The sequence below is a fragment of the Pistacia vera genome, unplaced genomic scaffold, assembly GCF_008641045.1.
Source record: "Pistacia vera cultivar Batoury unplaced genomic scaffold, PisVer_v2 Contig52, whole genome shotgun sequence".
Classification (NCBI taxonomy): Eukaryota; Viridiplantae; Streptophyta; class Magnoliopsida; order Sapindales; family Anacardiaceae; genus Pistacia; species Pistacia vera.
Genome location: NW_022196357.1, coordinates 660,617 through 686,656, shown reverse-complemented (window position 1 = coordinate 686,656; position 26,040 = coordinate 660,617). Strand labels below are relative to the sequence as shown.

Sequence of the window (26,040 nt, the reverse complement as noted above, 5' to 3'; positions counted from 1 at the left end):
ATGGATGGTTTCCATGAAAGAGCTAAAGAAGGTGAGCAGTTTGGAATGGCTGGTGCATTGGAAACTCTCTGTGGACAAGCTTATGGAGCACAACAATATCGGAAGCTTGGAACTTATATTTATTGTTCCATCATTTCACTCATTCTAGTTTGCTTTCCGAATTCGGTCCTGTGGATCTTCACAAACAAGTTACTGATCCTTATAGGCCAAGAACCTGCAATCGCATGCGTCGCACAGAAGTACTCGACTTGCCTCATTCCGAATCTTTTTTGGTATGCTGTACTTCAAGCACTAATCTGGTATCTCCAGACTCAAAGCTTGATCCTTCCGATGCTCGTTAGCTCTAGTGTAACTTTTTGTTTCTACGTACCTCTTTGTTGGGCACTGGTGTTTAAGTTGAAACTGGGATGTGTTGGCGCTGCATTACCTATTGGTTTAGCATATTGGTTGAATGTGTTTCTACTTGGATTTTATATGAAGGACTCCTCATTATGTAAAAAAACTCGTGCTGCGTTTTCCAAGGATGTGTTCTTGAGCATCAAGGAGTTCTTCAAATTTGCTGTTCCTTCTGCGGTAATGACTTGGTAATTTCTGTCTCTCATTCTTTCTGTCAAGATTTTGGTTCTCTTCAGCCTTTTCTGGTTCTAGGTTCCTGATATTTTCCTTCATGCCAAACACTTTAACAGTCTGGAATGGCCGTCCTATGAGCTTATCATTTTGCTTTCTGGATTACTACCTAATCCAGAACTTGAGACTTTAGTGCTCTCCATATGGTATATATGCTTCTTTATATTATTTATCCAAGACGACAATATTTTACCTTAACATATGCCTTTAAAACATGTTACAAGAACCGATGATACAAATTTTGACTTGTAGTCCTTGTTAACAGCTTTCCCATTACTTATCTACACTACTTCATACCATATGGATTTCGGGCTACTGCAAGGTTTGAACTAAACTTGTCTCTTACGCACAATTTATGGACAAATGATATCAAACAAAGCTGCTTCGATACATTGACAACGGCTGAATCTACAATTTTGCAGCACAAGAGTTTCCAATCAACTTAGGAGCTGGTAATCCTTAGGCAGCAAAAATGGTTGTTTGTGCCATAATGGTTCTTGCAGTCATTGAGATGGTTCTTGTAAGGACAACTCTCTTCTTCAGTCGCCACATTTTGGGATATGCATTAAGCAAAACCAAAGCAATTGCAAATCAGGTGGCAAAAATGGGTCCTCTTTTATGTCTCTGTATCACCATGGACAGCTTACGAGCAGGGGTTAGTTATCTTTTTTCCAAGTTAAATTTCTTTTACTTGAATAAAAACCGAACCAAACCCCTCGGAGAGATTAGTTTGGTATAAGGATGATTTGATCTCCAGACCTCTTACTTCCATAACAAGAAAACTAACCAAACGAACTAAGTTATACCCTCAAGGTAAAATCATAACTTGACACCACCAGAAAATCCTTTTCTCCCGACGAGCACTCCTGATGCGAAGGAGTTGCGTTGGGACTCTTCACTAATCACAGCACAACATTGTGCCGGCATTTGCTGAAACATGTCCTGACAAGCACTCCTGATGCGGAGGATTTGCGTTGGGACTCTTCACTACCCACGGCACAACATTGTGCCGGCAGTTGCTGAAACATGTCCTTACACATCTGGAGTCGATACATTGTCATACACTGATGCAGTATGGCATCAGCCTATGGGAAACCATATTCTGATGCCGGATGTGATGGGTTATCGTTGAACCAATCCTCAGGATGTCTTGGGATGCAAACGATGTTGGTGTTGACATGTACTCCCGATGTGGGCTTCACGAATTCTAGAACCATTGGGAGTTGTAGTAGCATGGGAAGGAAGGGGGGAATATTATGAGGTGTATCGGATTTTGAGAATGAGAAAACAAGACTTTTGAACTACTACATTTACGTTAGTAAATTCAAAGGGACTAGGATAATTTCCTTCATCATCGAAACTGATGGGATGAAAATATTTATCCATTCTAATTAAAAAAAAATTGGATATAGAAGAAATAAAGAATTAAAGAAGGAGAATTGGTTTGGAATTTGGAAATAGAATTGAAAATTGCAAAAACTAATAAAAATTAAATGAGAACAAATTGACAACAAAGAGAATAATTGAGAGATTTCAATAGAGAAAATGAGAGACTTTGGGATGTGAGGAAATATGGAGTTAGGCCCTATTTATAGAAAAAAATGGAGAAAAGAAATGACCAAAAAAAAAACCCCTCCAATTGCTATAAAACGGTTATATTTCAAGGTAAAATGGTATTTGTAAAAAAAAAAATTAAATTATTTTTTTTGTCCAACCCGCTGGGATGACGGTTATATTTCAAGGATAATGGGTATTTGTAAAAAAAAAAAAATTAAATTATTTTTTTTGTCAACCCGCGGGTCATCCCAGGGGTTGGACAAGTTTTATATATAGTATATATATATATATATATAATATATAATAATATATATATATAACCCACCAGGTCACCTGGCTGATCTATGAAGGCCCAGCTCGTCTAGGAGGTATATGCGGGTCGGGTTAGGGTTGACCTACCTAACCCGGCCCATTTGTTCCACCTTTAACAATGAGGTTGAATTTAGCCTCAAGCGACTCCCTCAAGGCCGGATCTAGTTAAAACGTTGTCGAATTAACTAAAAAATAATGATATATAAAATCAAAAACGAGAACGATTTAATGCAACAAAAGTACAACTAGTTAAGTTAAACTTTACATAATTTAAAAATACATGTAAACATAATCAAACATTAGAGATAATTAGTAACGGACATTTAAAAAAAAAAAATTATTGGATCATGTTATGCCTAAAAATCAAGCTCACGTAAGCTTGCATCAGCGAGCACCAATCAAAGTTCAGGAAAGCTTTGCGTCTCCTAAATCTGCGATTAGTAAAAGAAATGGGCCAAAAATGATTGACATCAATAGCGACTTCCAATGGTAGTCAACCAGATATTAGGAGAATATCAAGCCAAGGAGAGAACATGATCAATTACTTGAAGAAAGCTAAGGCCGTACCGAGCCTTCAAGTACTATACGATTAAGCAGATCATGAGAGATTGCAACTCTATCGGATGCTTTGGCTAAGATTGCACCATCGTTGGACTCCGATGTGTCGGATAAGGTCTCGTCAGATATCGAAGTTCCTAGCATCAACTACCTGACTAGACAGTGGCTACAATTGAATCTATGTCTTGGATGACTCCAATCATTCAATATCTTAAAGAAAGGGTTCTTCCTAACAGCAAGATTGAGGCAAGACTCTTACAGATTAGAGTTGCTTGTTACACTCTAATTGGGATAGTTGTATAAACGAGGATTTAACACTCTTCTCTTCCAATGGTAATAGATGAAGATGTAGACTACTCATGAGAGAGATACATGAAGGATCTATGGTAATCACACGCCACATGATTCTCTGCCAATAAAATTATCCGACAAGGATATTATTGGCCTTTGCTTCATGAAGAACCTACAACTTTGTGAAGAACTGTGACAAATGCTAGAGATTTGCGAACAAATCCCACAAGCTCCTTCCCATTAGTTGACAGTGATAACCAGTTCTTGGCCATTCGCTATGTGGGAAATTGATCTCATCGGTCCCATGCCAAACATAAAGGTGGCACAAGTATGCTTGGTTGTAGTGGATTATTTCACTAAGTGGGTCGAGGTAGAGCTTTAGGCGCGATCACTATGAAAAGCTCAAAGACTTTGTCTTCAAGAATATAATGTGCTACTAGGAATTCCTCATACACTCATCTCAGATAATGGCAAAAACATTCGACGATGAGGAGTTCAAACAATTTTACGAAGAGTTAGGGATTCATAGAAATCACCTCAGTAGCAAGACCGCAAGCTAATGGTCAAGTTGAAGTTGTCACAAAAACCATTAAGCACACTTTGAAGACCAAACTTGGAGTAGCAAAGGGTAATTGGGCCGATGATCTCCCAGAGGTTCTATGGGCATATATAACAACTCCGAAAACTTCTACTTCAGAGACACCATTTGCTAGCATAAGGCTATGAGAAAATGTCCCAGTTGAATATGAACTAATTCACTCTGGAGAGAATTTTACAATAAGGCAGACAATGAAGCACTTATGCTGCTAGTCTGGACTGGTTGAAGAACACCGCAACAAAGCTTGGTTAAGGTAACTTCCTACAGATGAGTGGGCTAAAAGGTTCTTCAACTCTAAAGTCAGAGAAGAGAATTGGGTCAGCGACCTGGTCCTCAAAGAAGTATTCTCCATACAAAAGAGCCAAGCGCAAGGGTATTGGGCCTAACTAAGGTCCCTATCGAGTTGCTAAGGTGATACGACTTGAGAAGTACATCTTAAAAACTTTATGGTTCTGAAGTACCATGAGCTTAGAAGAACTTATTATCAGTAATTTCAAACTCTTGTATAGCTTATACATCTTTTACTTGTAAATTTTGTCAATAAGACTATTCTCATTCTTCTTCAATAATTACTTGTGGTTAATCTCAGTTTTTATAATCCTATTTATTACGATGTTTTACAAGTTATGCGATCACAAAGGTTGTATTCATTTCATGAAGTACTTAAATTAAAAAGTCTATTTATATATTGAAGAATAGTACATAGATGACCAGAGAGCTACATCAAAAGAAAAAAAGAAACAAAAGAGATTCTTCAAGGACAGGCAAAGGGAGGTTGATCACTCTCTTGAACTTCAGAGTCCTGACTTCAGTTGCTACGATCTCAGGATCAGTAGCTTGGTCTTCGAGATTCTCCTTTTCTTGCTAATCCTCATCAGGCAGTCTCTTAATCTTCTGTTCTTCAGTCGACTACATCAAGCAGAGCTACCTGATATTCTTCAGGGAGGCTGGAAAAATCTATGTTTGGGTTTTTCGCTTGCAAGCTATGAATAACTTGCAACAACCAATTACTAGCTTTCCTTTCCACCTCGTTGCTAAGTGTCACATCTGCTTGGGTAGTGAAGTGACCTACCCAAGAGTGACCTACCCATGAGTCACCTCGAGCTCTATGTCTTTGGCTTTCATTTTCTTTTCTGTGGTTCGCCCACAGAGTAGCTCGAGATTCCTTGTCTCCTTTCATGGTTTATGTCTCTTGGAACTCCTTCTTCTTTCTCAAAGTTCACCTCTCATGAGTTCCGATCTCTAGTGAGCTCACACTTGTTGTCTGTAGCTCTCAGTTTGATCGTCCTTACTTGAAGCTCTAGCTTTAGAACTCTTTACTACAGAGCAAAGTCCTTTTCTACCAGAAGTGTGCTCGCCTAAAGTTGGGATCACTTGCGGCTTTATTAGAATCCGCAAGGGCTTACCTTAATTTGATGATTCCTCTTTGATTTCATGGAGTTTACCTCCAAAGTTGATTTCTTTGTTACGCGCAATGTTCAAGGAGAGCACAAATTGCCAATGAAAAAGGATAAGAGTTAAGTTTTTGTAAGAAAACAAGGAACTGATCAGCGTTAAAGAGATCATAAGAGAAAGATTGCTTTACCTGACTTTGTAGTTGGAGCATGGTGACCAAAAGTAGAAAGGTTTGGAGGCTATATATCTTTCGAAGGTAACTCAGTTTGCACTCAAGCAGTGTAAAGATCACTGACCTCAAGTGATTGAGAAGCTGCCTAGAGGTCTAAGAAGATTGATCTCAACCTTCGTGTTGGGAACTTTCTCTGTTTGTTCTTGACCGGCTCTCCTTTTCCTTGAGTGGCTTCATCTTCCTCCTTTGGGATGCCTTTGACATATCTTCGAAGGGGCTTTGAAATAGGAAGTTAGGTAGGCTGCAGCTCGTTGGTGTACCTCGAAGTCGTCAGACTCAGACTTAGACTTTTGCTGTTATGGTCTTCCTTTCCTTCGTGCCTACGGTTTCTTTCATGGATGTGTTTAGCAGGTTGGCAGTTCCTTCATGTCGCTTCGTAGCAGTTGCCTTTTGGACTAGGGTCCCCGTTACAGGAATCAGTGGAGTTGCTCCAGCTTGAGAATCGGATTCAATGTTGGGAATGTGATTCCTGCAGACCGCTTCGCTTTTTCGACTACATGGCATACAAAAACGATCAGCGAAAAGAGTCTAAATGTTTAAAAGACTTATGTTTTTCAATTTAAGACAAACTTACAAACTGAACTATCTAAGTATGCTTCTAGGGGGAAGAATCTTACTTTCGAAGATTTTCAGTCGTCACGAGCAGCTTGCATTGCGACCTTTATCCAGAAGTTGGCCAAATGTTAAATGTGGGTTACGACAGTCAACAGCTGCAATTTGGTCGTTTTGTATTTTGCTAAGAAAAGAGTTCGTTAGTTTATATTTTGAAAAAAAGAACAAGTAAAAAGGGGGCAAGGGACCTGAAATTGAAGGGAAAAACCTACTCGGTTCTGAAATTTACAGACACCATTGTACTTAAAGAAAAAGTATTTGGTTTGTAAGCTCACATTACTAGGATAACTAAATATTCCTCCTCGATCATTGGTCGCTTGGAGAGATAGTACAAGTCCTTATTGTTACTCTTTTTCAAATATAGGCACAAGCGTGCTCCAACGTCGTTGGCTCTCCGAGGTTGGGTTGCAGAACAATATATACATAGCGATAGCTATCATATATCGTTCGACATCAGCTTGAAGTGTGCGATCTGGAAGTGGTCGAGGATTGACCTGATGTAGGGGTGGAAGGGAATTCTCACTCCACATTAAAGATTGCTTCCAAGATCGTAGCCATTCCCTCGGAGGATCCTGAGCAGTGTACGACCTCTTTCAGTTATGTCTACTTCGATCGCGTATGGTCCAATTCCTTTTTAATTTCTTCCATTGTGGCAGTTGACCTTATCACCTTCCTAAAACCTGCAGGGGACCTGATGTGTGTGAGGTTTCTTCGCGACTGTTCTCATTTCAAGGATCTCATCGGCTTTAGAGTTTGTAAAGGTACGACATTTAGGGGAGACTCAAACCCTGAAAAATCTACCTCATACGACATCTCAGATGAAGTGGAGGAATCTCTATAGTTTTTTCCATGGCCCCAGACTTCAAACCTTAAAAACTCTTAAAACATCTTTTAGGACTCTTTACCTAAGTTTTAAGCTTCAAATGTTCTTTTCGACACTACCCAGAAGTGCTCTTTTTCTAGACTACCAGATACCCATAAACACCATGATTTTAAAAGTAAAAAAAAAAAAAAAAAAAAAAAAAAAAAATTTGCAGGAATATGAAAAAGAGAAAAGGAAGAAATTTCTTGACCTCTCTGTTGCCTGAAATAGGTGCTCTGTTGTAGCGTTGGGTTCGCATGAACTGGTGAGGAAGAATAATTTTTTTTTGAGACAAGAAAATGATATTTTCTCTTTGAAAAGTTCGAGTTCTCTAAAAGTTAGGGCAAGGTTAGGGTTTTATAATGAGAAGACGACGCTACAACTTCTTTATAAGCGACGTTTGGCGGGAATTCATTCTGGCTGTAGATTGCAATCGCGTGTCATCGATCCATGGAAGAGTAACTCCTACGCCTCGCAGAAAACACCGACATTACTGCTTATCGAGAACCCAATGCCTGCATAATTATCTCATCCGCATTTAATACATCCTCATTTGCATTTAATACATAAAAGGGAATGTTGTTTCAGCATGGCCGCATTTAATGTTCATGGCTGACACTTATTGTGCATAAAGACACATCTGTTAGATAAGATACTTTATTGACAGAGCCAATTATTAAATGCAACAAATAACATATGAAAATGTCGTTCAAAAGAGACATTTATTCAAACATGTCAAACACGAACACCAAACAAGATGGTTCAGAATTCTCAGCCATGGAATATTCTAAGTGTTTTTAAGTTGGAATGATAGTTAGAGTTCAAAATAGCTCCTGAGGTGTCAAGGCAAGATCAAGCTCAAGTCGATAGATCTCAGTAAACGATCACGTTAGGTCGCCTATGTTACTCTCAAGTCATAGTTCACGACCTGCTTCTAATTCGCATGTCAAGATAGAATTCCAGAAATCAGATAAGCAGTCGACTTCAAGTTGCTGCAACAATGTGACTGCCTCTCAGCTCTCAGCTCGAGCAAGTATTTCTGAAGTCAAGTCAGATCGCAGCATAATCAGAAGTTCTCAAGATTCGATTCCTTGAATCTCAAGAACTGGGAGTTTTGTTATGCCTAAAAAATCAGGGCAGATGTAAGCTTAAATCAGGGCTAAGAGCACCAATCAGAGTTTAGAAGGCTTTGCGTCGCTCAGAATCTGCATCACCCCAAGACAAAAAGATATTAGCTGTCACCGACCTAGCCGACTCAAGTTGTCTGTGAAGAATTTGGTAAGCACACTTGTCCAAGCCTCATTTAATTTAAGGATATTTCCTAAGTTATCAACCAATGAGAGACTAGAAAAGATTGCACAATACCTACCCACTTGCAGATTTGTAATCATTATCTTGAACTCAGCAGCTATAAAAGGGAGCTCCCCCTCACAAAATGGGGATCAAACACTCTGAATTCAACAAAGTAAATAGCAAAGACACCCTACGGGAAAGAGACGACTTAATATTCTCTCTGAATACCAAAACTTGTAATTCTTTCGATGTTCGCGACTCTTGTAAACTTGGTAATCACTAAGAACACTCATATAAAACAAAAAGTGGATGTAGGAATCGCTAAAGTATCAGAACCACTATAAAAATTCTCATCGTCTTTTTTATATTAAGTCTTTGCATGCTACTGTGAGAACAGTGACCCTTAATCAAATCTCATAATTGATCACGTGTAATTTCTAAGATCTTCTTAGCACTTTACACGTGCGAGGTCATTAGTGTCAAAAACAGCATCAACAGATCAAAAGAATCATATGAGAACAATGTAATGGTGAATATAAGGATAATGTACATGGAGCGATGAAAGAATTAAGTTATAATTCTAAAAAAAAAAAAGAATGGAGTTCATCTTATGTGCATGTATTAAAAGGAAACGGAGAGAATAATAGAAAGGGTGTTGTTAGCATTTGGCTTTGTGCAAAGTAACCTCAGGAAGAAGCGAGATCCACCTTCGCTGAAAGTTCAAGCGTCTGATAAAATATAGAAAAGAGAAGCAAGAACAAGGGGATAAAGTATAAGAATAAGAGTTGAAAGAGCTAACTGATCATGGTGAAACCCTAAGTACTTTCAAGAAGTGGGGATTTTTTTAATTTCTCAAACACAACAATGTCTTTGTTGAGTCTCTCGTACTGTGAAGTGAGCAAAACATTAAGTGACCAGGATGTAGGCATCAAATAATACAACCAGATGCACCATTTCGGAATTTGCTGTAAATAGAACAACACAACCAACCAACATGTAGTTATACACTCGTGGAGAGTTATTCCTTGCTTGCAAATCTGCCAAAGATTTCTAATATCTTTGAAGAATTTGACGAAAACTTAAAGGAATTTAACACCGTAGGATGAAAAATTCCATATCGTCGTATAAAAACGTTTTTCCTGTAAGGTTTAAGCAATGATCAAGCTGGAGAGGAATTGAAGTTGAAGAATTGGTATAGAAATAGATAAACTATTCTTTCTAGCTTGATTTCTTAGTTTGAAAAAATGCAATAAACAATTACTTTATTTTATTTTTAAATATAATCAGTGAAACTTTTCAATCTCCCTGAGAATAGATAGAGATACAGAATAATTCAACTGAAACTTTCAACTGAAATAGGATTTTATACTGTCGTATAAAATATTTCATGTTTAAGAGATCGTTGTGTAAAGCGTTTTTTCTTGTAATACTATAAAATTAGCTAGGGTTACCATGTAGGGATAAATAAGTGATAAAATTCAGCGTTAATTCAAAAGAATATTATATATGTGTGTATGATTACACAATGATCAAGGAGAAGAGAATTAAAGTTGAAGATTTGGTATATATAAACTATTCTTTGTTGCTTGATTTCTTGGTTTGAAAAAAAAAAAAAAAATGCAATAAACAATAAATAAATTGGATGCTGAATCAAATTAATTGCTAAAATATTTGAACTTATGGTAAGATTGAGAATAACAAATTGAAATAAATTAAATATAACAATTAGGAATATTCATCACAAACAAATCATGTACATGAAAAAAAAAATTACTATGCAACTGTCTTACCTAATGTGACTCGTAAGTAGGATGTCAGTCGAGCCTTGGAGCTCGACTCGGTAATTATCGAGTCGACTGCTCAAACTCGGTTTATAACAGAGTCAAGTTCAAACATAGTGAAGCTGACTGCTGGGCTCGCGAGCCTGGTCCGGCTGTGTATACATGTGCACTACGCAGGGTGCTTTGGTGATTTTTAAACCATGAGGTATTAAACTGATATTTTCCAATGAAAAACTTAAAAAAATGAAGTTACCCCCCAAAGTGCAAAATCGTATAACACGAATACACCAAATCAATTTCAATTGCCCACTTGCCCTAATTCCCAAATCGCGAACCAACACGAGTCATTCGTGAATCAGTCATCTCCGATCTCGACAATGGAAAAAGAGTCACACAAACCCCCAAATCGCGAAATCGCACAGCCAACAGCCCACTGCCCACCACCGTGAAATCACTGCCGAAATCGCAGACACGCACTAGCCACCACCGTGAAAGTGACAACCACCAAGTGAAACTGCCAGGTAGGGACGAGGTGTGGTGCCGTGTTTGTGTTTAATAGGGTTAGTCAAGTGGTGTGGATTTGAATTGAATTGGTTTCTTGAACTTTGTGTTTAAAGTTCGAAGGAGGTAATGGTGTGTGCAGAGAGAGCATGAGGAAAGCAAGTTGGATTTGGATTGGTTAAAACGAACAGAAGTAGAGGCTGAGAAGCACTTTTGATTTTAACTCAAAAAATTTAGAAGTGAATTAGCATGTATGAATGTGACTGTTTTTTGGGTTTGAGTGAGTCCATCATAAGCGTTAGCGCTAGACTCACTTCTTCCGAAGCTCAACACTCAAAACTCTCCCCGTATCATTGCTCTCATTCTTAACGAGCTCGCGAGCTTATAAGCTCAGCTTGAGTTCAGCGGCTTGAGCTTGATCAAACTTGATCGAGCTGAGTTCGAGTCTCAATCTGAGGCTCGCAGGCGAGCTGACACTGTAGTAAAGAGCCAAGCTCAATAAGCCAAAAGCTCGCTCGGCTCGTTTACAGTCCTACTCGTAAGTGATCAGATTGATATATCTAAAGTGAGGGATCATGCCAGTCCTTGGATATTGTCTGAAGATCCAAGGGTTGTATTCCCGTAAGGTTATTAGATAAGGAAGCATGGATATCGGATATTGAAAAATAGGAGTTGTACTAACTACAGTCATGTTTGTGACCATTGCTCTCTTTTAATGCAAAATAAAATTTTAAAAACAAATAATGTAAAAGGTTCATATGAAGAGTAAATGAAACCTTGTAATATGTGGGGAGAGAATACTAAGATTATCCCATTGAATTTAATAAATGTTACATAATCATTAATTTAAAAGTTTTTTATTGTTCATAGAAAGAATACTCTTTATTTTGATATTGTCTAGTTTAATAGTCTGATCCGTTTGGCACATTTTACTATCCTATATATCATATTCCACTATCGTATTATAAAAACCTAAAAATATATTTGTTTTAATATTCTCAAATCTAATCATATTTTATTCAATTCAAAATATTTAAATTATTTTTAACTCATAGGTTTGTTAATTTAATTAAACATCCCCAACAATAAAAGTTAAAATGACAAAAACACATCACCCACCACATATTGCTGGCAGTCGACCACTACTGTCGTAATCTACCGGAATGGGGCACGACCGGCTGAATCTGGCCGGTCATGCACTGATTTGGCCTTTTTTAACTAGATCCATCGTGGATTTGGCCAGATTACGACCAAAGATCTTTGTAGGACATGACTGTGCGATGGCCATATCTTGGCTTTTGACCATCAACGACAGCTAGATCTGTTGTTTATTGATAACACAATAACCTTCTTTTCTATAGTTTAAAATTCCTAATGCAACACAATAAATAAATTCCTAAAGCACTCTCCTACATACCAATTATATGTGATTTTAGCCACCATGCTAATGAATCATGCACAAAATGATTTAAGATGTGTTTTATAATTTTTGTGTATTTTTGAAATATTGAAAATGATCTAAAAATGTGAAAAAGAAAACACATTGGATTATTGGTAAAAAACAATATTTGAAAATGTATACAAAGAAAAATATGAAATTTAACATGGGCAACTGATGAAACCCTTTAAAGTATCACTTATTTTGTTCGACTCGAAAAGCTTCTCTTAAATATATATTTTTCCCGTTTACAATGTTGTGTTAAAAGTCTTGATTTAAAATGAAAATTTTTGTTTAAGAGACGGGAGAAAAATATAAAATAGAGAGATAAATGATTTTTTATTAAAATTTTAATTTCTATATAAAAAGGTGGAGTCTACATTCTCTCTTGATCACCATTTTCCTCAGCCTCACCATTTCCTTCATTCTCCTTTCCCCTAGTCACTTTTGTACTAGGGCCATCTTAGGAACATTTTGACCCTAAGTAAGAGTTACTTTGAGGGTCTTCTAATAATATAAACATATATTAAAAAAAATATTCAAATTTATTTTTCTTGCCTTTTGAGATGCAAAATCACTAGGAGAAGGGGAGCAACCGCAGGTAATGGGGTTAGGTTGGTGGGGGGTTTTGGAGAGCAGATGAAGCGATGGGTGGTGAAGTTGGTGATTTCCAATGCCAGGATTTATCGAAAAGGCTTGAGATGTCGTGGCCCAAAAGGTATCGTGGCCAGCAATTGGTGGAGTAAACGGATGAGGTATGATAAGGGTTTTGGTGAAAGGGCTAAGGGGAGGAAGATGATGGTGTCAGGGAAGGCCAACGACGCCGAGTACATGCCAAAAAGGCCAGGAATGGCTTCGCGTCGGTGGAGGGTTGCGAGACTCATCAAAAATCAGCCAAATAGGGCTATCAAGGCTGGAAAACACTTAGGAAATGATAGATGATGATTTGATTGATTTTGGAGAGAAAATCAACCGGAATCAGCTCCAAACGGTTGGCGGCGAAAGTGGGGTGGTGACGATTTATGTGAATGTCGAGTTTTGTGATTGATTGGGGGTGAGTAATTTGAGACATATAAATGACCATTTTAGCCTTTCATATTAAAAGAAATCATGTGTTAATTTAAGGGTGTAAATTGGAATATGAAACTAGAGGTACAAACTTGTATTATTCATACTTTGAGTGGGAATATGTAAAAATTTTATAATAAATTTGGGCCTTTTGCTTTTTTTTTTTTGGGCACTGGCTTGGATAGAAAATTATACACTATTTTATTTTTGTAATATATTAAAAAACATTATAAAAATTTTGAATCCTTTTTACCCTATTTTTGGTGGGCCTAAGCAGGGGTTCACTTACCTACCCCTTAGGTCGGCCTTGTTTTGCGCAAAGCCCACCCTACGCTACTACAGCTTTCCTCCATCATCTCAAAAAAATAAAAATAAAAATTAAAATCTCTTTCCACACCCACAACCCAACAACTATTGCCCCTTCACAGTCACACCACCATAGGGACAAAGCCAGAAAAAAAATTCTGAAGGGGCCAAAATGTTATCAATAAATAACAGGCCAGAAGTGATTAAAAAAGTTACGACTCATTTGTTTCACTCTTCCGAATATTATTCTGGTTTTTCCCAATAAAGTTAAATAGTAAAATTGGCTATTATCACAATTATATTATATTATTTAATTTTTTTAAACCCCTAAATTTGTTAATTTAACTAAACACCCCAATTTTTTTTTTTAGAAATTGCAAACACACCCCGGCCACCCTCCTGCGGTGGTGGCCGGCTGTCCCTATTAATGGTGGTCTGGGGGTGTTTTTGTTAACTTTTAATATTTTATTATAGGGGTGTTTAGTAAATAAAAAACCTATGGGGATTTTTGTTAATTTTCAAATCCTACATCGTAATACACACCAATTTAACCGTTTCAAAATATATTCTAAAAACTATTAGAATAATGAACCAAACAGACCTTACGTTTACCAGGACTAAAGTGTTACTTTCAAAAACTAAGGGTGTCTTATATTTATAAGGTTAAATTGTTATTTTTCCTATATAAATTTAAAGAAGCCTCTTGGCTAGAAGGGTTGGCCCCGCCTAACTCGCCAACCCTAACCCGCCTAACTCGCCAACCCTAACCCGACGAGTTTTGGTGCAGGTCGGGCCGGGCTGGCCCATAATTTTTTTATTTTGTATAATTTTTTTAGCTAACTTTTCAAATATCAATAATTCAATTAAATTAATTTTTTTTTGTTAACATTTCAAATATTAATTCAATTTTAATACAATTAACTTGTAATATAAGAAAAATTAGATTTATTTATTTATCAAAAAATAAAATAAGAAATTACAACGATTATTGCCTCGTTAAATACCTTACCAAGAAAAACCTAATTGGGACAAAAACTTGGTAAGGAAAAAAGAGTGCAATAATTGACAGTTAATTTACAAATTACAAAGTTACAATTTACAAAACAACTAATTTGGGGGTTGACTAGGATCTCCCTCATCTGTATCATATATATTACAAAATTGAAATGATTCTATTAAAGTATCGTTGACAACCTCGTATTGATCTTGATGGCTTTATCGTTCCTAATCTCGAAGACATGTGAGGACTTCAATCATTTTTTGTGAAAGTTTAGTCCTCCTTTCATTTAAAATTCTTCCACTTGCACTAAATGTTTGTTTGGATGAGACGGTTGAGACAGGAACTAAGAAAACATCTAGGGCAAGTCTTGATAATACCAGAAAAATATATTTTTTAGTTTTCCAATATTCTAAGACATCAAAGTCGGCTCTTTGTTGTAGATCTGCTAGTAGCACGTCAGGGGTTCTCAAATATTGGTGAAACTCATTACTATATAGCTGCATGGAGGACAGTACATTCGTTGTTGATGCTTCTAAAGAGGAGGTTGTGCTTCGGGTTTGGGTCCTCTTCAGCCTATTAAGTGCACTCTAGGAGTCGATGTCTTCATTTGTTTCTTCTGATGCTACTTTCTCGAGTATTTCGCCTCTTCGCTGGTTCCCATACCTGTTTTTATATTGCAAATATGCCTCTGCAAGACACTTTCTTATCTCTCCTAGTTGATTGACATATGCTTCTCTCGTAAATTTTCACTTAACGTGTTTAAACCATTTTCTAAACGCGCTAATTTAATTCTAGGACCAAATATGACAGCTAAACAATAAAGGAAATGAATGAGTTTCCAATATTTTTGAAATTTTAATTCCATTGCCTCTATTGGTCCCACTAAAATTTTATTGTTTCTATTTTTTTTAAAATAAATCTGAAGTTTTTATAATTGTATGTATTACCAATGAACTAGTAAGATAATACACACCAGAAAGTTGTAAGTTGGATTGATATAAAATTTTAAGAAAAGAATGAAATTTTGAGCTATATGTCAATCACTGTCTACTAAATAATGAGGACCCCTATTATTTGCTACAAAATAACTAATTAAATTTGCATAAGGTAAACATGAATCAAACATTAAATAAGTACTATTCCATTTAACAAGCATGTCTATACAAAAGTTCTAGGAGACATATTTGATTTTGTATAAACATCTTGAAATTCAGCATTTCTTCTATTACTACTAGTAATCCAAGCTAAAGTATCCCTAATTCTATCAATATTATTTCTAATTTTTTTCATACCACTTTTCATAATTAAATTAATAATGTGACATGCATAGTGTTAGTGAAAAAACTTCAAATTGTCATAAAAAGATAAATTTATTTTAAAAAAATTTATAGCTCTACTAGTAGCACTTGCATCATCTAAAGTTAAACTTATTACTTTGTGAACAACATCATAATCTTCTAAAACTTCAACAATTTTATTATAAATTTGTTGACCACTATGATCCACATCCATTAATCTAAATCCCAATAAAAATTTATTTAATTTATATTTGTTATCAAAATAATGACTAGTCATACAAATATAATATTGTTTAGCTCAACCACTCCAAATATCAGCGGTTAGAGTCACACTAACATAACAACTGTGTATTTTATTTTTTAATTCTAATTTCATTTTTCCAAACAATTTTATTAAATCATTTCTAGTTGCAGTTTTAGAATAACTTTTAAATCCTTAAAAAAATGAATTTTTAATAAATCTTTCAAAATATTTATCTTCAGCCATATTAATAAGTTAATTAGTTGCAGCAATATATAAAATTAATTGTTCCCTATATACATCAGAATCATAACGCCAAGTAGTACCCATATTAGTTATTTGAGTTTGATTGGTTTCTCTATTTCCATGTTGAGTAATATGTTTATTAGCATACATTTTTAAAATACTAGTACTATTACCTGCATTAGCTTTATAAATATTTCCACAATATTTACATCTTGCTTTCTTCACGTGAACTCCATTTTCTGTCTCGTAAAACTTATCGAAATACACCCAAACGTCTGATGTGTGCCTGTCGTCGGTTTTGACTGCAGTTGATGAACGTGCTTCTACTTGAGATGGAGTTGGACGAGGACGATGATTACGAGGACGACTTCTAGAACCATTGGGAGTTGTAGTAGCATGGGAAGGAAGGGGGGAAATATTATGAGGTGTATCGGATTTTGAGAATGAGAAAACAAGACTATTTGAATCTACTACATTTACGTTAGTAAATTCAAAGGGACTAGGATAATTTCCTTCATCATCGAAACTGATGGGATGAAAATATTTATCCATTCTAATTAAAAAAAAAAATTGGATATAGAAGAAATAAAGAATTAAAGAAGGAGAATTGGTTTGGAATTTGGAAATATGAATTGAAAATTGCAAAAACTAATAAAAATTAAATGAGAACAAATTGACAACAAAGAGAATAATTGAGAGATTTCAATAGAGAAAATGAGAGACTTTGGGATGTGAGGAAATATGGAGTTTAGGCCCTATTTATAGAAAAAAATGGGAAAAGAAAATGACCAAAAAAAAAACCCCTCCAATTGCTATAAAACGGTTATATTTCAAGGATAAAATGGGTATTTGTAAAAAAAAAAATTAAATTATTTTTTTTGTCCAACCCGCTGGGATGACGGTTATATTTCAAGGATAAAATGGGTATTTGTAAAAAAAAAAAAAAATTAAATTATTTTTTTTGTCCAACCCGCGGGTCATCCCAGCGGGTTGGACAAGTTTTTATATATATATATATATATATATATAACCCACCAGGTCACCTGGCTGATCTATGAAGGCCCAGCTCGTCTAGAGAGGTATATGCGGGTCGGGTTAGGGTTGACCTACCTAACCCGGCCCATTTGTTCCACCTTTAACAATGAGGTTGAATTTAGCCTCAAGCGACTCCCTCAAGGCCGGATCTAGTTAAAACGTTGTCGAATTAACTAAAAAATAATGATATATAAAATCAAAAAGCGAGAACGATTTAATGCAACAAAAGTACAACTAGTTAAGTTAAACTTTACATAATTTAAAAATACATGTAAACATAATCAAACATTAGAGATAATTAGTAATCGGACATTTAAAAAAAAAAAAATTATTGGATCATGTTATGCCTAAAAAATCAAGGCTCACGTAAGCTTGCATCAGCGAGCACCAATCAAAGTTCAGGAAAGCTTTGCGTCTCCCATAATCTGCGATTAGTAAAAGAAATGGGGCCAAAAATGATTGACATCAATAGCGACTTCCAATTGGTAGTCAACCAGATATTAGGAGAATATCAAGCCAAGGAAGAGAACATGATCAATTACTTGAAGAAAGCTAAGGCCGTACTCGAGCCCTTCAAGTACTATACGATTAAGCAGATCATGAGAGATTGCAACTCTATCGTGGATGCTTTGGCTAAGATTGCACCATCGTTGGACTCCGATGTGTCGGATAAGGTCTCGGTCAAGTATATCGAAGTTCCTAGCATCAACTCACCTGACTAGACAGTGGCTACAATTGAATCTATGTCTTGGATGACTCCAATCATTCAATATCTTAAAGAAAGGGTTCTTCCTAACAGCAAGATTGAGGCAAGACTCTTACAGATTAGAGTTGCTTGTTACACTCTAATTGGAGATTAGTTGTATAAACGAGGATTTAACACTCTTCTCTTCCAATGTGTAATAGATGAAGATGTAGACTACGTCATGAGAGAGATACATGAAGGGATCTATGGTAATCACACTGCCACATGATCTCTCGCCAATAAAATTATCCGACAAGGATATTATTGGCCTTTGCTTCATGAAGATACCTACAACTTTGTGAAGAACTGTGACAAATGCTAGAGATTTGCGAACATCCCACAAGCTCCTTCCCATTAGTTGACAGTGATAACCAGTTCTTGGCCATTCGCTATGTGGGAAATTGATCTCATCGGTCCCATGCCAAACAGTAAAGGTGGCATCAAGTATGCTATGGTTGTAGTGGATTATTTCACTAAGTGGGTCGAGGTAGAGCCTTTAGTCGCGATCACTATGAAAAAGCTCAAAGACTTTGTCTTCAAGAATATAATGTGCTACTACGGAATTCCTCATACACTCATCTCAGATAATGGCAAACAATTCGACGATGAGGAGTTCAAACAATTTTACGAAGAGTTAGGGATTCATAAGAAATTCACCTCAGTAGCAAGACCGCAAGCTAATGGTCAAGTTGAAGTTGTCAACAAAACCATTAAGCACACTTTGAAGACCAAACTTGGAGTAGCAAAGGGTAATTGGGCCGATGATCTCCCAGAGGTTCTATGGGCATATATAACAACTCCGAAAACTTCTACTTCAGAGACACCATTTTCGCTAGCATAAGGCTATGAGAAAATGGTCCCAGTTGAATATGAACTAATTCACTCTGGAGAGAATTTTACAATAAGGCAGACAATGAAGCACTTATGCGTGCTAGTCTGGACTTGGTTGAAGAACACCGCAACAAAGCTTGGTTAAGGTAACTTCCTACTAGTAGTGGGCTAAAAGGTTCTTCAACTCTAAAGTCAGGAGAAGAGACTTTTGGGTCAGCGACCTGGTCCTCAAAGAAGTCATTCTCCATACAAAAGAGCCAAGCGCAAGGGTATTAGGGCCTAACTAGGAAGGTCCCTATCGAGTTGCTAAGGTGATACGACTTGAGACGTATCATCTTAAAAAACTTTATGGTTCTGAAGTACCATGAGCTTAGAAGACCTTATTATCAGTAAATTTCAAACTCTTGTATAGCTTATACGATCTATTTTACTTGTAAATTTTGTCAATAAGACTATTCTCATTCTTCTTCAATAATTACTTGTGTCGTAATCTCAAGTTTTTATAATCCTATTATTTACGATGTTTTACAAGTTATGCGATCACAAAGGTTGTATTCATTTCATGAAGTACTTAAATTATAAAAGTCTATTTATATATTGAAGAATATGTACATAGATGACCAGAGAGCTACATCAAAAGAAAAAAAGAAACAAAAGAGATTCTTCAAGGACAGGCAGAAGGGAGGTTGATCACTTCTCTTGAACTTCAGAGTCCCTGACTTCAGTTGCTACGATCTCAGGATCAGTAGCTTGGTCTTCGAGATTCTCCTTTTCTTGCTAATCCTCATCCTAGGCAGTCTCTTAATCTTCTTGTTCTTCAGTCGACTACATCAATGCAAGAGCTACCTGATATTCTTCAGGGAGGCTGGAAAAATCTATGTTTGGGTTTTTCGCTTGCAAGCTATGAATAACTTGCAACAACCAATTACTAGCTTTCCTTTCCACCTCGTTGCTAAGCTGTCACATCTGCTTGGGTAGTGAAGTGACCTACCCAAGAGTGACCTACCCATGAGTCACCTCGAGCTCTATGTCTTTGGCTTTCATTTTCTTTTCTGTGTTCGCCCACAGAGTAGCTCGAGATTCCTTTGTCTCCTTTTCATGGTTTATGCTCTCTTGGAACTCCTTCTCTCTTTCTCAAAGTTCACGCTCTCATGAGTTCAGATCTCTAGTGAGCCTCACAATTGTTGTCTGTAGCTCTCTAGTTTGATCGTCCTTCTATTGAAGCTCTAGCTTCTAGAACTCTTTTACTCACAGAGCAAAGTCCTTTTCTACCAGAAGTGTGCTCGCCTAAAGTTGGGCATCACTTGCGGCTTTATTAGAATCCGCAAGGGCTTACCTTAATTTGATGATCTCCTCTTTGATTTCATGGAGTTTACCTCCAAAGTTGATCTTCATTTTGTTACGCGCAATGTTCAAGGAGAGCACAAATTGCCAATGAAAATGGATAAGAGTTAAGTTTTTGTAAGAAAACTAAGGAACTTGATCAGCGTTAAAGAGATCATAGAGAGAAAGATTTGCTTTACCTGACTTTGTAGTTGGAGCATGGTGACCAGAAAGTAGAAAGGTTTGGAGGCTATATATCTTTCGAAGGTCAACTCCAGTTTGCACTCAAGCAGTGTAAAGATCACTGACCTCAAGTGATTGAGAAGCTGCCTTAGGAGGTCTAAGATAGATTGATCTCAACCTCTCGTGTTGGGAACTTTCTCTGTTTGTTCTTGACCGGCTGCTCCTTTTCCTTGAGTGGCTTCATCTTCCTCCCTTTGGGATGCCTTTGACATATCCTTCGAAGGGGCTTTTGAAATAGGAAGTTAGGTAGGCTGCAGCTCGTTTGGTGGTACCCCGAAGTCGTCAGACTCAGACTTAGACTCTTTTGCTGTTATGGTCTTCCTTTTCTTCTTGCCTACGGTCTTCTTCTTCATTGGATGTGTCGTAGCAGGTTTGGCATTTCCTTCATGTCGCTTCGTAGCTAGTTGCCTTTTGGTACTAGGGTCCCCGTTACATGGACATTAGGTGGAGTTGCTCTAGCTTGAGAATCTGGATTCAATGTTGGGAATGTGATTCCTGCAGACCGCTTCGCTTTCTTCGACTACATGGCATACAAAAACGATCAGCGAAAAGAGTCTAAATGTTTAAAAGACTTATGTTTTTCAATTTAAGACAAACTTACAAACTGAACTATCTAAGTATGCTTCTAGGGGGAAGAATCTGTACTTTCAAAGATTTTCAGTCGTCACGAGCAGCTTCGCATTGCGACCTTTATCCAGAAGTTGGCCAAATGCTTAAATGTGGTTACGATCAGTCAACAGCTGCAATTTGGTCGTTTTGTATTTTGCATAAGAAAAGAGTTCGTTAGTTTATATTTTGAAAAAAAGAACAAGTAAAAAGGGGGCAAGGGACCTAAAATTGAAGGGAAAAACCTACTCGGTTTCTGAAATTTACAGACACCATTGTACTTAAAGAAAAAGTATTTGGTTTTGTAAGCTCACATGTTACTAGGATAACTAAATATTCCTCCCTCGATCATTGGTCGCTTGGAGAGATAGTACAAGTCCTTATTGTTACTCTTTTTCAAAATATAGGCACAAGCGTGCTCCAACGTCGTTGGTTCTCCGAGGTTGTGGTTGCAGAACAATATATACATAGCGATAGCTATCATATATGCGTTCGACATCAGCTTGAATGGTGCGATCTGGAAGTGGTCGAGGATTGACCTGATGTAGGGGTGGAAGGGAATTCTCACTCCACATTTAAAGATTGCTTCCAAGATCGTAGCCATTCCCTCAGGAGGATCCTGAGCAGTGTACGACCTCTTTCAGTATATGTCTACTTCGATCGCGTATTGGTCCAATTCCTTTTTAATTTCTTCCATTGTGGCAGTTGACCTTATCACCTTCCTAAAACCTGCAGAGGTACCTGATGTGTGTGAGGTTTCTTCGCCGACTGTTCTCATTTCAAGGATCTCCATCGGCTTTAGAGTTTGTAAAGGTACGACATTTAGGGGAGACTCAAACCCTGAAAAATCTACCTCATACGACATCTCAGATGAAGTGGAGGAAATCTCTATAGTTTTTTCCATGGCCGCCAGACTTCTAACCTTAAAAACTCTTAAAAACATTCTTTTAGGACTCTTTACCCTAAGTTTTAAGCCTTCAAATTTTCTTTTCGAACACTACCCAGAAGTGCTCTTTTTCTAGACCTACCAGATACCCATAAACACCATGATTTTAAAAGTAAAAAAAAAAAAAAAAAAAAAAAAATTTGCAGGAATATGAAAAAGAGAAAAAGGAAGAAATTTCTTGACCTCTCTGTTGCCTGAAATAGGTGCTCTGTTGTAGCGTTGGGTTCGCATGAACTGGTGAAGGAAGAATAATTTTTTTTTGAGACCAAGAAAATGATATTTTCTCTTTGAAAAGTTCGAGTTCTCTGAAAAGTTAGGGCAAGGTTAGGGTTTTATAATGAAGAAGACGACGCTACAACTTCTTTATAAGTGACGTTTGGTCGGGAATTCATTCTTGGCTGTAGATTGCAATCGCGTGTCATCGATCCATGGGAAGAGTAACTCCTACGCCTCGCAGAAACCGACCGACATTACTGCTTATCGAGAACGCCAATTGCCTGCATAATTATCTCATCCGCATTTAATACATCCTCATTTGCATTTAATACACTAAAAGGGAATGTTGTTTCAGCATGGCTCGCATTTAATGTTCATGGCTGACACTTATTGTGCATAAAGACACATCTGTTAGATAAAGATTACTTTATTGACAGAGCCAATTATTAAATGCAACAAATAACATATGAAAATGTCGTTCAAAAGAGACATTTATTCAAACATGTCAAACACGAACACCAAACAAGATGGTTCAGAATTCTCAGCCATGGAATATTCTAAGTGTTTTTAAGTTGTGAATGATAGTTAGAGTTCAAAATAGCTCCTGAGGTGTCAAGGCAAGATCAAGCTCAAGTCGATAGATCTCAGTAAACGATCACGTTAGGTCGCCTATGTTACTCTCAAGTCATAGTTCACGACCTGCTTCTAATTCGCATGTCAAGATAGAATTCCAGAAATCAGATCAAGCAGTCGACTTCAAGTTGTCTGCAACAATGTGATGCCTCTCAGCTCTCAGCTCGAGCAAGTATTTCTGAAGTCAAGTCAGATCGCAGCATAATCACGAAGTTCTCAAGATTCGATTCCTTGAATCTCAAGAACTAGGGAGTTTCTGTTATGCCTAAAAAATCAGGGCAGATGTAAGCTTAAATCAGGGCTGAAGCGAGCACCAATCAGAGTTTAGGAAGGCTTTGCGTCGCTCAGAATCTGCCACATCACCCCAAGACAAAAAGAATATAGCTGTCACCGACCTAGCCGACTCAAGTTTTGTCTGTGAATGAATTTGGTAAGCACACTTGTCCAAGCCTCATTTAATTTAAGGATATTTCCTAAGTTATCAACCAATGAGAGACTAGAAAAGAGTTGCACAATACCTACCCACTTGCAGACTTGTAATCATTATCTTGAACTCAGCAGCTATAAATAGGGAGCTCCCCCTCACAAAATGGGGATCAAACACTCTGAATTCAACAAAGTAAATAGCAAAGACACCCTACGGGAAAGAGACTGACTTAATATTCTCTCTGAATACCAAATACTTGTAATTCTATTCGATGTTCGCGACCTCTTGTAAACTTGGTTAATCACTAAGAACACTCATATAAAACAAAACAGTGGATGTAGGAATCGCTTAAAGTATCAGAACCACTATAAAAATTCTCATCGTCTTTTTTATATTAAGTCTTTGCATGCTACTGTGAGAACAGTGACCCTTAATCAAATCTCATAATTGATCACGTGTAATTTCTAAGATCTTCTTAGCACTTTACACGTGCGAGGTCATTAGTGTCAAAATACAGCATCAACAGATCAAAAGAATCATTATGAGAACAGATGTAATGGTTGAATATAAGGATAATGTACATGGAGCGATGAAAGAATTAAGTTATAATTCTTAAAAAAAAAAAGAATGGAGAGTTCATCTTATGTGCATGTATTAAAAGGAGAACGAGAGAATAATAGAAAGGGTGTTGTTAGCATTTGGCTTTGTGCAAAGTTAACATCAAGGAAGAAGCGAGATCCACCTTCGCTGAAAGTTCAAGCGTCTGATAAAATATATGAAAAGAGAAGCAAGAACAAGGGGATAAAGTATAAGAATAAGAGTTGAAAGAGCTAACTGATCATGGTGAAACCCTAAGTACTCTTCCAAGAAGGTGGGGATTTTTTTAATTTCTCCAAACACAACAATGTCTTTGTTTGAGTCTCTCGTACTGTGAAGTGAGCAAAACATTAAGTGACCAGGATGTAGGCATCAAATAATACAACCAGATGCACCATTTCGGAATTTGCTGTAAATAGAACAACACAACCAAACCAACATGTTAGTTATACACTCGTGGAGAGTTATCCTTTGCTTGCTAAATCTGCCAAAGATTTCTATATATCTTTGAAGAATTTGACGAAAACTTTAAAGGGAATTTAACACCGTAGGATGAAAAATTCCATATATCGTCGTATAAAAACGTTTTTCCTGTAAGGTTTAAGCAATGATCAAGCTGGAGAGGAATTAAAGTTGAAGAATTGGTATAGAATATAGATAAACTATTCTTTCTAGCTTGATTTCTTAGTTTGAAAAAATGCAATAAACAATTACTTTATTTTATTTTTAAATATAATACAGTGAAACTTTTCAATCTCCCTGAGAATAGATAGAGATACAGAATAATTCAACTGAAACTTTCAACTGAAATAGGATTTTAATACTGTCGTATAAAATATTTCATGTTTAAGAGATCGTTGTGTAAAGCGTTTTTTCTTGTAATACTATAAAATTAGCTAGGGTTACCATGTAGGGATAAATAAGTGATAAAATTCAGCGTTAATTCAAAAGAATATTTATATATGTGTGTATAGATTACACAATGATCAAGGAGAAGAGAATTAAAGTTGAAGATTTGGTATATATAAACTATTCTTTGTTGCTTGATTTCTTGGTTTGAAAAAAAAAAAAAAATGCAATAAACAATAAATAAATTGGATGCTGAATCAAATTAATTGCTAAAATATTTGAACTTTATGGATAAGATATGAGAATAACAAATTGAAATAAATTAAATATAACATATTAGGAATATTCATCACAAACAAATCATGTACATGAAAAAAAAAATTACTATGCAACTGTCTTACCTAATGTGACTCGTAAGTAGGATTGTCAGTCGAGCCTTGGAGCTCGACTCGGTAATTATCGAGTCGACTGCTCAAACTCGGTTTATTAACAGAGTCAAGTTCAAACATAGTGAAGCTTGACTCGTGGGCTCGCGAGCCTGGTCCGGCTCGTGTATACATTGTGCACTTACGCAGGGTGCTTTGGTGATTTTTAAACCATGAGGTATTAAACTGATATTTTCCAATGAAAAACTTAAAAAAATGACAGTTACCCCCCAAAGTGCAAAATCGTATAACACGAATACACCAAATCAATTTCAATTGCCCACTTGCCCTAATTCCCAAATCGCGAACCAGACACGAGTCCTTGTCGTGAAATCAGTCATCTCCGATCTCGACAATTGGAAAAAGAGTCACACAAACCCCCAAATCGCGAAATCGCACCAGCCAACAGCCCACTGCCCACCACCGTGAAATCGACTGCCCGAAATCGCAGACACGCACTAGCCACCACCGTGAAAGTGACAACCACCATAGTGAAACTGCCAGGTAGGGACGAGGTGTGGTGCCGTTGTTGTGTTTAATAGGGTTAGTCAAGTGTGTGTTGATTTGAATTGAATTGGTTTCTTGAACTTTGTGTTTAAAGTTCGAAGGAGGTAATGGTGTGGTGCAGAGAGAGCATGAGAAAAGCAAGTTGGATTTGGATATGGTTAAAACGACAGAAGTAGAGGCTGAGAAGCACTTTTGATTTTAACTCAAAAAATTTAGAAGTTGAATTAGCATGTATGAATGTGACTGATTTTTTGGGTTTGAGTGAGTCCATCATAAGCGTTAGCGCTAGACTCACTTCTTCCGAAGCTCAACACTCAAAACTCTCCCCCGTATCATTGCTCTCATTCCTTAACGAGCTCGCGAGCCTTAATAAGCTCAAGCTTGAGTTCAAGCCGGCTTGAGCTTGACTCAAACTTGATCGAGCTCGAGTTCGAGTCTCAA

General features: G+C 36.9%; 1 pseudogene; it reads left to right on the top strand.

Moving 5' to 3' along the window:
- LOC116106619 lies at positions 1 to 25,795 on the top strand (annotated as a pseudogene).
- The last annotated feature ends 245 nt before the right edge of the window (positions 25,796 to 26,040 follow it).